The sequence below is a fragment of the Alosa pseudoharengus genome, unplaced genomic scaffold (assembly GCF_046254945.1).
Source record: "Alosa pseudoharengus isolate Yale_2024_CS ecotype anadromous, Long Island Sound unplaced genomic scaffold, YU_APseudo_1.1 YU_APseudo_1.1_scf_26, whole genome shotgun sequence".
Classification (NCBI taxonomy): domain Eukaryota; kingdom Metazoa; phylum Chordata; class Actinopteri; order Clupeiformes; family Clupeidae; genus Alosa; species Alosa pseudoharengus.
In genome coordinates, this window is record NW_027468701.1 from 980336 (window position 1) to 995946 (window position 15611).

The 15611-nt window shown below is 43.5% G+C and overlaps 1 long non-coding RNA gene across 2 annotated transcripts; it reads left to right on the forward strand.

The window, feature by feature from the left end:
- Positions 1–9097: 9097 nt before the first annotated feature.
- Positions 9098–13476, forward strand: LOC143099254 (uncharacterized). Of its 2 annotated transcripts, none has more exons than XR_012981454.1 (6): positions 9098–9678; positions 11464–11620; positions 11808–11946; positions 12067–12161; positions 12675–12718; positions 13303–13476. It is a non-coding gene; the product is annotated as an uncharacterized LOC143099254 (long non-coding RNA). The 2 variants fall into 2 exon arrangements; XR_012981455.1 differs by having other exon boundaries at positions 11808–11909.
- Positions 13477–15611: the final 2135 nt, after the last annotated feature.

Here is a 15611-nt window from a genome sequence, read left to right on the forward strand (position 1 = left end):
TTCCCTGCTTCATAAGATGTCGCGGGCGATCGGGAAGACGCTGAGCAGAGGGCACCGTCGCGTAAAACAACGTGAGTCCGCGGAAACTGCCGGACGGTGCTTCAGGCCGGATTCGAACCAGCGATGCCATTCTTAAAGTGCTATGTAGCACAGCGCTGCCTTTCCCATGTGTGCTACGGAGACGCTGATTAATGCAATGCTATTTATACATGATTAGAGTCTCGTGACTGCCGGCTACTGCGTGCGTGCGTGCGTAGGTCAAAGTCCGCTGATCGCGGCATTCCCCTATTTTGTAAAATTATTTTTTACTCCTCTGGGTGTTGCAATGGATATCAATGATTCATATGATTGCCCTCAGTAAAAAAACACAAGAAACAGGACGCAATCAGTTACAAACACTCAGGTTCTCTGCTTCATAAGATGTCGCGGGCGATCGGGAAGACGCTGAGCAGAGGGCACCGTCGCGTAAAACAATGTGAGACAGCGGAAACGGCCAGACGGTGCTTCAGGCCGGATTCGAACCGGCGATGCCATTCTTAAAGTGCTATGTAGCACAGCGCTACCTTTCCCATGTGTGCTACGGAGAGGCTTATTAATGCAGAGCTCATTATACATGATTAGAGTCTCGTGACTGCCGGCTACTGCGTGCGTGCGTGCGTAGGTCAAAGTCCGCCGATCGGGGCATTCCCCTATTTTGTAAAATTATTTTTTACTCCTCTGGGTGTTGCAATGGATATCAATGATTCATATGATTGCCCTCAGTAAAAAAGCACAAGAAACAGGACGCAAACAGTTACAAACTCTGCTTCATAAGATGTCGCGGGCGATCGGGAAGACGCTGAGCAGAGGGCACCGTCGCGTAAAACAACGTGAGTCCGCGGAAACTGCCGGACGGTGCTTCAGGCCGGATTCGAACCGGCGATGCCATTCTTAAAGTGCTATGCAGCACAGCGCTGCCTTTCCCATGTGTGCTACGGAGACGCTGATTAATGCAGTGCTCATTATACATGATTAGAGTCTCGTGACTGCCGGCTACTGCGTGCGTGCGTAGGTCAAAGTCCGCTGATCGCGGCATTCCCCTATTTTGTAAAATTATTTTTTACTCTCCTGGGTGTTGCAATGGATATCAATGATTCATATGATTGCCCTCAGTAAAAAAACACAAGAAACAGGACGCAAACAGTTACAAACTCTGCTTCATACGATGTCGCGGGCGATCGGGAAGACGCTGAGCAGAGGGCACCGTCGCGTAAAACAACGTGAGACCACGGAAACTGCCGGACGGTGCTTAAGGCCGGATTCGAACCGGCGATGCCATTTTTAAAGTGCTATGTAGCACAGCGCTGCCTTTCCCATGTGTGCTACGGAGACGCTGATTAATGCAGTGCTCATTATACATGATTAGAGTCTCGTGACTGCCGGCTACTGCGTGCGTGCGTGCGTAGGTCAAAGTCCGCTGATCGATCGCAGCATTCCCCTATTTTGTAAAATTATTTTTTACTCTCCTGGGTGTTGCAATGGATATCAATGATTCATATGATTGCCCTCAGTAAAAAAACACAAGAAACAGGAATGCAATCAGTTACAAACACTCAGGTTCTCTGCTTCATAAGATGTCGCCGGCGATCGGGAAGACGCTGAGCAGAGGGCACGTCGCGTAAAACAACGCGAGACCGCGGAAATGGCCGGACGGTGCTTCAGGCCTTATTCGAACCTGCAATGCCATTCTTAAAGTGCTATGTAGCACAGCGCTGCCTTTCCCATATGTGCTACGGAGATGCTGATTAGTGCAGTGCTCATTATACATGATTAGAGTCTCGTGACTGCCGGCTACTGCGTGGGTGCGTGCGTAGGTCAAAGTCCGCCGATCGCAGCATTCCCCTATTTTGTAAAATTATTTTTTACTCCTCTGGGTGTTGCAATGGATATCAATGATTCATATGATTGCCCTCAGTAAAAAAGCACAAGAAACAGGACGCAAACAGTTACAAACTCTGCTTCATAAGATGTCGCGGGCGATCGGGAAGACGCTGAGCAGAGGGCACCGTCGCGTAAAACATCGTGAGACCGCGGAAACAGCCGGACTGTGCTTCAGGCTGGATTCGAACCTGCGATGACATTCTTGAAGTGCTATGTAGCACAGCGCTGCCTTTCCCATGTGTGCTACGGAGACACCATTAATGCAGTGCTCATTATACATGATTAGAGTCTCGTGACTGCCGGCTACTGCGTGCGTGTGTGCGTGCGTGTGTAGGTCAAAGTCCGCCGATCGCAGCATTCCCCTATTTTGTAAAATTATTTTTTACTCTCCTGGGTGTTGCAATGAATATCAATGATTCATATGATTGCCCTCAGTAAAAAAACACAAGAAACAGGACGCAAACAGTTACAAACACTCAGGTTCTCTGCTTCATAACATGTCGCGGGCGATCGGGAAGACGCTGAGCAGAGGGCACCGTCGCGTAAAACAACGTGAGTCCGCGGAAACTGCCGGACGGTGCTTCAGGCCGGATTCGAACCGGCGATGCCATTCTTAAAGTGCTATGCAGCACAGCGCTGCCTTTCCCATGTGTGCTACGGAGACGCTGATTAATGCAGTGCTCATTATACATGATTAGAGTCTCGTGACTGCCGGCTACTGCGTGCGTGCGTAGGTCAAAGTCCGCTGATCGCGGCATTCCCCTATTTTGTAAAATTATTTTTTACTCTCCTGGGTGTTGCAATGGATATCAATGATTCATATGATTGCCCTCAGTAAAAAAACACAAGAAACAGGACGCAAACAGTTACAAACTCTGCTTCATACGATGTCGCGGGCGATCGGGAAGACGCTGAGCAGAGGGCACCGTCGCGTAAAACAACGTGAGACCACGGAAACTGCCGGACGGTGCTTAAGGCCGGATTCGAACCGGCGATGCCATTTTTAAAGTGCTATGTAGCACAGCGCTGCCTTTCCCATGTGTGCTACGGAGACGCTGATTAATGCAGTGCTCATTATACATGATTAGAGTCTCGTGACTGCCGGCTACTGCGTGCGTGCGTGCGTAGGTCAAAGTCCGCTGATCGATCGCAGCATTCCCCTATTTTGTAAAATTATTTTTTACTCTCCTGGGTGTTGCAATGGATATCAATGATTCATATGATTGCCCTCAGTAAAAAAACACAAGAAACAGGAATGCAATCAGTTACAAACACTCAGGTTCTCTGCTTCATAAGATGTCGCCGGCGATCGGGAAGACGCTGAGCAGAGGGCACGTCGCGTAAAACAACGCGAGACCGCGGAAATGGCCGGACGGTGCTTCAGGCCTTATTCGAACCTGCAATGCCATTCTTAAAGTGCTATGTAGCACAGCGCTGCCTTTCCCATATGTGCTACGGAGATGCTGATTAGTGCAGTGCTCATTATACATGATTAGAGTCTCGTGACTGCCGGCTACTGCGTGGGTGCGTGCGTAGGTCAAAGTCCGCCGATCGCAGCATTCCCCTATTTTGTAAAATTATTTTTTACTCCTCTGGGTGTTGCAATGGATATCAATGATTCATATGATTGCCCTCAGTAAAAAAGCACAAGAAACAGGACGCAAACAGTTACAAACTCTGCTTCATAAGATGTCGCGGGCGATCGGGAAGACGCTGAGCAGAGGGCACCGTCGCGTAAAACATCGTGAGACCGCGGAAACAGCCGGACTGTGCTTCAGGCTGGATTCGAACCTGCGATGACATTCTTGAAGTGCTATGTAGCACAGCGCTGCCTTTCCCATGTGTGCTACGGAGACACCATTAATGCAGTGCTCATTATACATGATTAGAGTCTCGTGACTGCCGGCTACTGCGTGCGTGCGTGCGTGCGTGTGTAGGTCAAAGTCCGCCGATCGCAGCATTCCCCTATTTTGTAAAATTATTTTTTACTCTCCTGGGTGTTGCAATGAATATCAATGATTCATATGATTGCCCTCAGTAAAAAAACACAAGAAACAGGACGCAAACAGTTACAAACACTCAGGTTCTCTGCTTCATAACATGTCGCGGGCGATCGGGAAGACGCTGAGCAGAGGGCACCGTCGCGTAAAACAACGTGAGTCCGCGGAAACTGCCGGACGGTGCTTCAGGCCGGATTCGAACCGGCGATGCCATTCTTAAAGTGCTATGTAGCACAGCGCTGCCTTTCCCATGTGTGCTACGGAGACGCTGATTAATGCAGTGCTCATTATACATGATTAGAGTCTCGTGACTGCCGGCTACTGCTTGCGTGCGTGCGTAGGTCAAAGTCCGCTGATCGCGGCATTCCCCTATTTTGTAAAATTATTTTTTACTCCTCTGGGTGTTGCAATGGATATCAATGATTCATATGATTGCCCTCAGTAAAAAAGCACAAGAAACAGGACGCAAACAGTTACAAACTCTGCTTCATAAGATGTCGCGGGCGATCGGGAAGACGCTGAGCAGAGGGCACCGTCGCGTAAAACATCGTGAGACCGCGGAAACAGCCGGACTGTGCTTCAGGCTGGATTCGAACCTGCGATGACATTCTTAAAGTGCTATGTAGCACAGCGCTGCCTTTCCCATGTGTGCTACGGAGACACCGATTAATGCACTGCTCATTATGCATGATTAGAGTCTCGTGACTGCCGGCTACTGCGTGCGTGCGTGCGTGTGTAGGTCAAAGTCCGCCGATCACAGCATTCCCCTATTTTGTAAAATTATTTTTTACTCTCCTGGGTGTTGCAATGGATATCAATGATTCATATGATTGCCCTCAGTAAAAAAGCACAAGAAACAGGAATGCAATCAGTTACAAACACTCAGGTTGTCTGCTTCATAAGATGTCGCCGGCGATCGGGAAGACGCTGAGCAGAGGGCACGTCGCGTAAAACAACGCGAGACCGCGGAAATGGCCGGACGGTGCTTCAGGCCTTATTCGAACCTGCAATGCCATTCTTAAAGTGCTATGTAGCACAGCGCTGCCTTTCCCATATGTGCTACGGAGATGCTGATTAGTGCAGTGCTCATTATACATGATTAGAGTCTCGTGACTGCCGGCTACTGCGTGGGTGCGTGCGTAGGTCAAAGTCCGCCGATCGCAGCATTCCCCTATTTTGTAAAATTATTTTTTACTCCTCTGGGTGTTGCAATGGATATCAATGATTCATATGATTGCCCTCAGTAAAAAAGCACAAGAAACAGGACGCAAACAGTTACAAACTCTGCTTCATAAGATGTCGCGGGCGATCGGGAAGACGCTGAGCAGAGGGCACCGTCGCGTAAAACATCGTGAGACCGCGGAAACAGCCGGACTGTGCTTCAGGCTGGATTCGAACCTGCGATGACATTCTTAAAGTGCTATGTAGCACAGCGCTGCCTTTCCCATGTGTGCTACGGAGACACCATTAATGCAGTGCTCATTATACATGATTAGAGTCTCGTGACTGCCGGCTACTGCGTGCGTGCGTGCGTGTGTAGGTCAAAGTCCGCCGATCACAGCATTCCCCTATTTTGTAAAATTATTTTTTACTCTCCTGGGTGTTGCAATGGATATCAATGATTCATATGATTGCCCTCAGTAAAAAAACACAAGAAACAGGAATGGAATCAGTTACAAACACTCAGGTTCTCTGCTTCATAAGATGTCGCCGGCGATCGGGAAGACGCTGAGCAGAGGGCACCGTCGCGTAAACCAGTGAGTCCGCGGAAACTGCCGGACGGTGCTTCAGGCCGGATTCGAACCGGCGATGACATTCTTAAAGTGCTATGTAGCACAGCGCTGCCTTTCCCATGTGTGCTACGGAGACGCTGATTAATGCAGTGCGAATTATACATGATTAGAGTCTCGTGACTGCCGGCTACTGCGTGCGTGCGTGCGTAGGTCAAAGTCCGCTGATCGCGGCATTCCCCTATTTTGTAAAATTATTTTTTACTCCTCTGGGTGTTGCAATGGATATCAATGATTCATATGATTGCCCTCAGTAAAAAAACACAAGAAACAGGACGCAAACAGTTACAAACACTCAGGTTCTCTACTTCATAAGATGTCGCGGGCGATCGGGAAGACGCTGAGCAGAGGGCACCGTCGCGTAAAACAACGTGAGTCCGCGGAAACTTATGAAGCAGAGTTTGTAACTGTTTGCGTCCTGTTTCTTGTTTCTTCGAATCCAGCCTGAAGCACCGTCCGGCCATTTCCGCGGTCTCACGATGTTTTACGCGACGGTGCCCTCTGCTCAGCGTCTTCCCGATCGCCCGCGACATCTTATGAAGCAGAGTTTGTAACTGTTTGCGTCCTGTTTCTTGTGCTTTTTTACTGAGGGCAATCATATGAATCATTGATATCCATTGCAACACCCAGAGGAGTAAAAAATAATTTTACAAAATAGGGGAATGCTGCGATCGGCGGACTTTGACCTACGCACGCACGCACGCAGTCGCCGGCAGTCACGAGACTCTAATCATGTATAATGAGCACAGCATTAATCGGCGTCTCCGTAGCACACATGGGAAAGTCAGCGCTGTGCTACATAGCACTTTAAGAATGTCATCGCAGGTTCGAATCCAGCCTGAAGCACCGTCCGGCCATTTCCGCGGTCTCGCGTTGTTTTACGCGACGGTGCCCTCTGCTCAACGTCTTCCCGATCGCCGGCGACATCTTATGAAGCAGAGAACCTGAGTGTTTGTAACTGATTGCATTCCTGTTTCTTGTGTTTTTTTACTGAGGGCAATCATATGAATCATTGATATCCATTGCAACACCCAGGAGAGTAAAAAATAATTTTACAAAATAGGGGAATGCTGCGATCGGCGGACTTTGACCTACACACGCACGCACGCACGCAGTAGCCGGCAGTCACGAGACTCTAATCCAACCTGGTCTCACGGGAATCCGTGAAATATCCACGGACGCTTAACTCAAAATCCGTGGTGGGCCCACGGAATCACTGAAATTTCCGTGAAACTCACACGGATTTCGATTCAATGCAAGTTAATGACACTCATATCCCGTGGCTATTTCACGGATCCCCGTATAAACAACTGAGTGCAGATTTCGCTCAACGGACGTTGTTATCTTATTGGGAAATACACTTTTGATACATTCAGTTCGATTTTTATTGCCTTTTTTAGTGTCTGTGTAATGTTAGCCTGTCAGGCGTTGCATTCCATCCCTGTTTCAACAACTGAGTGCAGATTTCGCTCAACGGAAGTTACATTTCCGTGAAACACACACGGATTTCGTTCCAATGCAAGTTAATGACAATATATTCCGTGGCTATTTCACGGATCCCCGTTTAACAACTGAGTGCAGATTTCGCTCAACGGATGTTGTTATCTTATTGGGAAACACACTTTTGATACATTCAGTTCGATTTTTATGTAATGTTAGCCTGTCAGGCGTTGCATTCCATCCCTGTTTCAACAACTGAGTGCAGATTTCGCTCAACGGAAGTTGACATTTCCGTGAAACACACACGGATTTCGTTCCAATGCAAGTTAATGACAATATATTCCGTGGCCCACACACGGATCCCCCGTTTCAACAACTGAGTACAGATTTTGGTCAACTGACTTTTATAACTTTGGGATACATGGATATTGAATAATTACAGTCGTTTCAGGACTGCATATTTGCCGTTGGCTTAAATTATGCCCTCATTTAAGTAGGATATTTAATAAAAACGTTCTCACTTCTCATTTCAGCGAGGCATAGTAACCGTTGCTAGGTAAACAAAGCCCATGTCAGAAGCGTATCCCCAGAGAATGTCAACTTAAAAAGAATAGCTTACTGATAGCACTAGTTCTTTCGTCTCAATACTGATTATGAAGTTGTTATAAATGTAATACACTACTGCAGAAATGTTTATATTGCTTAAGGTGGAAATAAAGTTCTTTGGCAAAGAGATGCATTCTGGGAAGTGATGTGTTTAAATGTAATGGCTACATATACCCAAGTTTCTTTCATTCGGAGATTTATGCTCATTATTTTACAAATTTGAGCAAGGATATAAAATATTAAGACTGTACTTTTTCATTGCTATTGATATTTTGGCGCAATTTTGTGCATCGCGTCACTGTGTGCGACGATCCCAGAAACCATTGCCTGGGCGAGATTCCGAGCGGTAAGTACAAGGGTCTAATAAGCAAGAGAAATGCATAGGCATTTAACATGTCTAAAATTGAGTTTTGGCCAAAACAATTATGTCCTCCTATTTGTTTATTTCGAACTCCACTGTAAGAGCTGTATTTGAAAGAGACTGACATAATACAATTCTTTGTTGCATCAAAATAAAATGCAACGTACTTAGCCAGAGCCTCTGCTAGCTAGATAGATTAGCTAATTCGGAACTCTGCTGTTGGTTTATTTACATTGATTTGGACGTGTACTTTTGGCATCGCCAGCTATGTGGCACAATTTGCATATATGTGTAACACGCTTCCACCTAATTTCTGCGCCAGCAAAATTTTGTGTTCAGGGCTCAACATTAACTTTCTGATGTAGCAGCTACTTGCCAACTGGGCAACCAGACATGGGCTTTTGGATGCCACATTAGCAGCTAGCTAAGCCAAATGGTTTCATCCTGTATAGTTCATGCTACTACTTGAAGTTAAAGCGTTTATAAGTCTGGCAAGGCTAAGTTTATACAAGTACCCAGCGAGCCACAGACACACTGACGATTGTTGCTTTATATATTATGATAGATAGATGGTGCAGATCAGCAGGGGTTGTTGTTTTTTTTTTGGGGGGGGGGGGGGGGGGGGTATGCAAAAGTAGTAGTAGTAGGCGCCAAGTGGATATGATATCTTATGTGTGTGCAATGTACGCATGTGCTTCAATCATTCTTGTGTAGAATATAACATGAATGGTTACTGAGCAATTTGATGGTCAGGCGATTAGAGTCAAGGAGATTCTATTCTTGTAGAACATGTAACTAGTAATCATATCATATCTATCATTTTTGCTAATAATGTAGAGATAAAATATCATTCTAATAATGTTTTTTGTCTTTGTTACAGATAATTTACGAGATACATGCTTGTCTCTCTCTCTCTCTCTCTCTCTCTCACACACACACACAGACACACACACTCACCCTTTCATTCTCATATAGTAAGTATTCCAAGATTTTTATTTTCACAAATTTGAAAGACACTAAATTGTTACTTTATTATTGTTAACCTGAAGAGCATCGGATTCTGTTAAATATCCAATTGGCATTGGGGGAACACCGAATCATCAATCCACGTTTAATGTAGGAACAGCAAATCGCATAGTGTTATACTAGATACCCTGAGTTGGTCCCAAATATCAGTCTTGAAATAGATGAAATCTTGTTTATTACAGGATTGCCTTTATTACAACTGAGTTGAAAGACTGAACATGTTGTTTAATGGTTCAATCTCTCTAAACAACTGAGGAATTTGTATTTTTAAACAATAGCAATTCTAATTACCGGTATGCTTTTCTTGTTGATTTTTTGCAGCCTGTCATGGGAGGGTTAAAAAAAAAAATGCCCTGCATGTCTTGCATCCATTTTTAATGGGTGCAAAATATGCCCAGTATGCACGGCACCACAGCCACAGAAGCTGAGGCAAAAAAAACAACTAGAAAGCTTCAATGAAAAAAAGGAAACCTGGGAGGCCAATACCAAAAAGAATCAACTGACCTCCCATCTGATGGATGATGCTATTATTCTGGTAAGTCATTTGTGCTACATTCAGTGTCGGTGCTCCGCACAAGCAGAACATGCACTGCGCGTGGGGCACCAAGTGCCTGGGGGGCACCAAAAAAATATAGCTCGTAGAAAATCATCATGCCGCAAATCCTCAAATTGTGGCGGGTCTTTTATTTAGGCTACTTAGGTTGTGCAAACCACAGGCCTTTATTCGAGGCAGGCATTTATTTCTTATAAGGCTTCTGTTGAATAATTTTATGTAAAGCCTGTGCTAACAGTTCTCCTGCCCGCTACCGCATCTGTGTGAGCACGTCCCTACTGGATATTGTGGCCTGTTCACACGTTATGTCTCTTCCTTGCAAACTTGACTAGCTAAACCATTAATGAAAGCAAAGCAACCAGTTACATCTTCATAAAATATCAATTTGCCAGGCATGCCTTCATGGACAACAGGCCTAAGGTATTTTTTCCTGCGTTTTATGGTGAGACACATTTGGAGTGGCATGGTATCAAAAGCAGAAGATTCTCGGTCTAGTTTGGATTTATGCCTAATTAACTTTTGGATTGTTTGATTATATTGCTCATTGTTGGAACTCATGGCCAATATCAAATATGATTGGTATTTTATGCTTCAATGTTCAGTTTAAATTTAGTTCAAACTGTGTCAGGTTTTCCATCCGCTGTTTATTTGCGAGCCAATAGCCACTTCATTCATTTTTTGCACATTAACCTTACTGTGTGTAGCCAAGCCTTATGCCATACCCAAGTAGCCTAAATCAAGGTAATTTTTAATTATGCATGATTTATTTTGTTATTGAATTCGTAGGCTGGGATTCCTCTCAGCAACAATTATGTTTAAAGGTAGCCTACTGCTTTAGCCTTCAGAAGGGGCAGGCAGCCAGGCTACTGACAGAGCGACGTTGGAGACCCATAGTAGATTTACGACTTTTCATTGCCAACAGTAGGCCTATTAAACCAACCAACAATATAAAGTATCCAAAATAGTGGGGGCACCAGAGTGGCACCATGCATTTGTGCTTTGGGCACCCAAATGGCTAGCACAGGCCCTGGTTACATTACCATAGTACTAATGTTAGGTTAAAGGTTGTATCAGCGATGATGAGCGATTTGTAAAGACAAAACACTTTTATAATGTTCAGCTAATATTTTCTCATGGTCGGCTAGCTCTCCTGTCATTCTAGGCGCTGAAAAAGACTCTGGTATTTTTACGCAGCCCATGCACCACAAACCGCGGAGTCTACCGGACATTAACATTGTGGTTGGTTGTACACCACTAACAATAACCAAGCATTGCATGGATTTTTTAAAAATGAATACTGGTGGTAAGGTTGAGTTATCTCTTGTGTGTCTTGTTTGGTCCTCAGACAAAATATAAAATGAGTTATATATCGGACAAAAACGTCTGCTAAGAAATTTGAACATAAACAATAACAAAAACACAGGCAATATCCGCCAGGATCACTGATACAACCTTTAAGAATGAAGTGTCAAAATGAGTAATACCTCTACTATGCTCCTGTAGTGACACGTTCATACATGAATCATGCACACCAAACCCACGCACATATTTTCACACCTTTCCCACATACACTCTCAACAAGTACATTCTCAACTAGTACATTCTCAACTAGTGCATTCCCGTAGCATCTGCTAGCCCGTAGCGTGTTGTAATTTATATGTATGTTGCTTTGGATAAAAGCGTCTGCTAAATACATAAACGTAAACATATATCACTGGCACAATTTATAAATGTTTTTTTAAAGTAACAGGGTTTTTTTTTTTTCAGATTGAGAAGCTCAATGCTGTGGGCTGGAGTCCCGTCCTCCTTCTTGAATACCCAAAGAGAAACCCACAAATGCTTCTCCCTCAGGGCCTGAGGTTAAGTGGGGGGGAAAGTAAATGCCTCAATAACATTAAGGACATTTTCACCTTAATGGTTAAAGGTGATTCCACATTTTCTATACATTATAACGTCTCTATACAACCCCAATTCTGAAAAATGTGGGACACTGAAAATTAGATGACATCAAATAACAAAATGTACAGAAAAATATCATGACATCACTCCTACATTTCACATTTGACCTTATTGTACATTGTGTATTGTTTGTGTTGCTTGTATTCTTTCAGGAAAGAAAGCGCTGACCGATCCAAACAATTTGCCGGGTCAATGAGAGGAGGCCATCTTCATGTCAGAAAATGTGGCTTTCCACCAAGTGTAGATTAGCAATGGTAATTGCGTTAGGGAAGAAAGTCAGTTGCGGAGAATGTAAGATACAGGCCCTAATCTGTACACTGTATGATGAATTATATGATATGCTTGTTATTTGTGTTCTGTATGTATGTTAACATTTTGATTAACATTCTACTATTTGCTTATGTCAAACAGTTTCTAGAAAAGGAAGTGAAGAACAAGAGTGCCCCCACAACAGCCCTATGTACAAGCAGCAGTACAGAAGAGTACTAAAAAAGAGAAAGACAAAGGTTATTTCCATACACAAAATTGCAAATAAAACAATGGATGATGTAACAGTACTTTTTGATCACTTTTAAAAATGTATAATGGCACTGCGGAATAATTGAAATCAGTGATCAGTAACTGTCAGTATCAGTAATCGTACCAGATATTGCGTTTGTTCATCTTTGTGTTTATGTTCAAAATCCCGAACAAGACACGCCAGAGATAACTCACCCCTATATTATATATAAATATAATATAAAGTATTCTCTGAAAAATATTCATGGCATGTTTTAGTATTGTTAGAGATGCTACCAACCCCAGAATGTTTGTCTGCAGTTACTCTATGTTCCAGTTTATGGGACTGTGTAAATTGACCAGGATGTTTTACAGCTCGTATAGGGAATGTAAAGTGAGTGGACCATGAGGAGATATTAACTGAACATCATAAAAAGTGTTACGTGTCTACAAAAGTTGAGTGCAATGTTATCTTTTTAAGCAAGACACTATTTTTCTATGTCTTTGTTTGCCTGCCACAGGGGAAGATGGAGATCCTAATAGATTGGGTGCCTTCCAAAATGTGGTGAGTTGGTTATCTTTTACACCAGATACTCACAATTACACAAAGGGAAATTACGTTGTTCCAGCAGCCATACATATACTGTAGGACATGTAAATGTACCAGATTTAGTTATTATAGTCTATGCTATAATTTAGTTATATACCGGTACTGCAGGCTACATGTAAACATATATACCGTAAATCAGTTTATATTGTAACACTCCTGTGTACCTGATGTTTTAGATGGATAGAAAGATACTTTATTGATCCCCAAGGGGAAATTCAAGTATGAACAGTAGGGTTTTATGGCAATTGGTAGTAGAGTGTTGTCTGGGGTGAGTGTGAGCTATAAACTATTTTTTATTCATTTGCACTCTGAACTTGTAAATGTACTAACCTGAGATGTTGATAATGTAACTTTTGTCAATTCAGAATGTCAGGGCCCAGTTTTTTTTATTTCCATACTGTGGAGTATTCAGATATTTTATTAGTTGTAACACTATTATGACATTGGTTAATCTAAACATCCCTCCACTAGAATATCTAATCAAACTGGAATACAGGTTACAGTCTTTTTCACTAACCATCTTCCCCCTTTTTTCTCAGCGGGAAAACCTGTCTGCCAACCTGGGAGCCTGCAAGATAAAGATCTACACACACACACACACACACTCACTCACTCACTCACTCAACAGTCAACAAATATTTTAGCTGAGTGTTGTTCTTTTGTATTTTTTTATATAATATAAGTTAATAAAGACTACTAGTTGCCATATTGAATAGGAAGTATCACACATGTTTTACCACCCTGTTTTCTCAACAAAGAATCACCGTGTTGTGTGTTGTTAGCTTGTCTCCCACTACTTCTTGTATTGCAGTTGTTAGGACAAACTGGCAGAAGAACTTTCATTCACTAAACATTTAAAAGTGCCACAGAGTAATTACTGCTTTTGATATTTGTTTTAAGTCATTGTTGCTATTGTAGTATACTTGCTGTTGTTTTTGACTGTGGTCTAGAGGGTCCAGGTGCCTTGTGGCATGGGAGCTCCTGTTGCTTCTTACATCAGTAAGTGCATCGATGATGTGACACACACAAAGACCCGGCTAACTGGAAGACATGACAGGAGATGTCCATAGGCTGCCGAGAACGCCTTCAGAGCCAAGGATGAAACTGATCTGAGAACAACGAGAGCCAAACTTTCCCCTAGCATCAGTAAAGCAAAACAGGAATACACACAAAAGATAACCTGCCATTTCAAAGACAGCAGAGACACATAGAGCATTCCCATCATGTGCATATAGCAAATTCTACTACAGCGCAGTCAGAGCCAGACAGTAACGGAGTACATTTACTTGAGTACACCAAGCACCTCATAACATCTATATTGTGCTTTTATCTGATGCAAGTGTTTTGATATGAAATAAACATAATTTGCATGACATGGTCAGTTCTGCTGGTCAGTTTTGACCTACGCGACAGCCCTGCAAAGTACCATCCACACAGCTATTCGGCTGCATTTTTTGACAGTTTTCAAGTTCAATTTATTTCTTTGTCCCAAATGGGCAATTTGATTGCAGACAGGATCACATACCACACGACATAAATAGGTCTGACAATGCCTAAAAAGTCAGTAAAACCAAGATAAAACTTAATTAAATAAGTTAGATATAAGAGGAGGAAGTGAATGAATATGGGGGGGGGGGGGGTCACTAAATGGACAAATCTATCTTTTCCTGTTGTGTACATTCAGTACTTGAATAGAAAAGGGGATGAAGGAATTTTTGTACCTATGGTTAAAAGCAATAGGATGCCAACAAACGCAAGCCAGGTGGCAGCAGCACGTATTCAGAATACAGGGGATGGCTTGTGTCTTGATATATTTGTATCGCTTTGTTGAACACCTGCTTATTAAAATATTCGGTGAGACTAACAAACTTCACTCCCACTATCTTACTGGCCACATTTACTATCTTGGAAAGTGCATTTTTGTCTCTGATGGTGACATTTCCATACCAGCAGATAATGGAGAATGTGAGGATTGACTCAATAAAAGCTTTGTAAAACAATGCCATCAATGTTTTGTCCACCTGAAACTTAGCCAGTTTCCTAAGTGCAGAGAGTCTTTGTTGCCCTCTCTTGCACACCGAGGTGGTGTTCAGGTCGAACTTAAGCCGGTCATCAATCAAGGTGCCTAGGTACTTGTAAGATGATACAATTTCAACATCTTGATCGTTGATGACACTGTGCTTTGGAACAGGGGGAAGGCGTCTGAAATCTATGGACATGTCCTTGGTTTTACTGATGTTCAGATGCAAAAAAGCATCTTCACACCATGACACAAATTCATTGATAACAGGGCCATGCTCATTCTCATGGGAATTCAGGAGACTGACAATTACAGAGTCATCTGCAAATTTTAGAATGTGCCTGTTGTCATACTGGCTGCGGCAGTCATTGTTGTACAGTATGTACAACAGGGGGGAGAGAACACACCCCTGAGGTGAGCCTGTGGATGATGTTAGGCCACTGGACAGCACTTTATTTACCCTCACTCTCTGAACTCTGCGTGAGGAAATCAAGTAGCCAACCAATCAGGCTTGGGTCAAGGCTAAAGTTGTTCAGTAGTTTCTCAATCAGTAGGTGGGGTTGGATGGTGTTAAATGCCGAGGAGAAATCTACAAAGAGCAACCTTGCATGATTCCCACTTTCCTCCAGGTGTTTATAGAGAAGACTTAGTAGAGTGATGGTAGCATCCTGCACCCCCCTCTTGGCCCTATAGGCAAACTGGGAAGGATCCAAGAGAGGTTGCACCTTGATTAGGAGCTCAGCTTTAATCAGCTTCTCTAAGGATTTTGCAATAAGAGATTTTGGATGCACACAAGTTCATGGATCAAACCAAGCACCTCATAACATC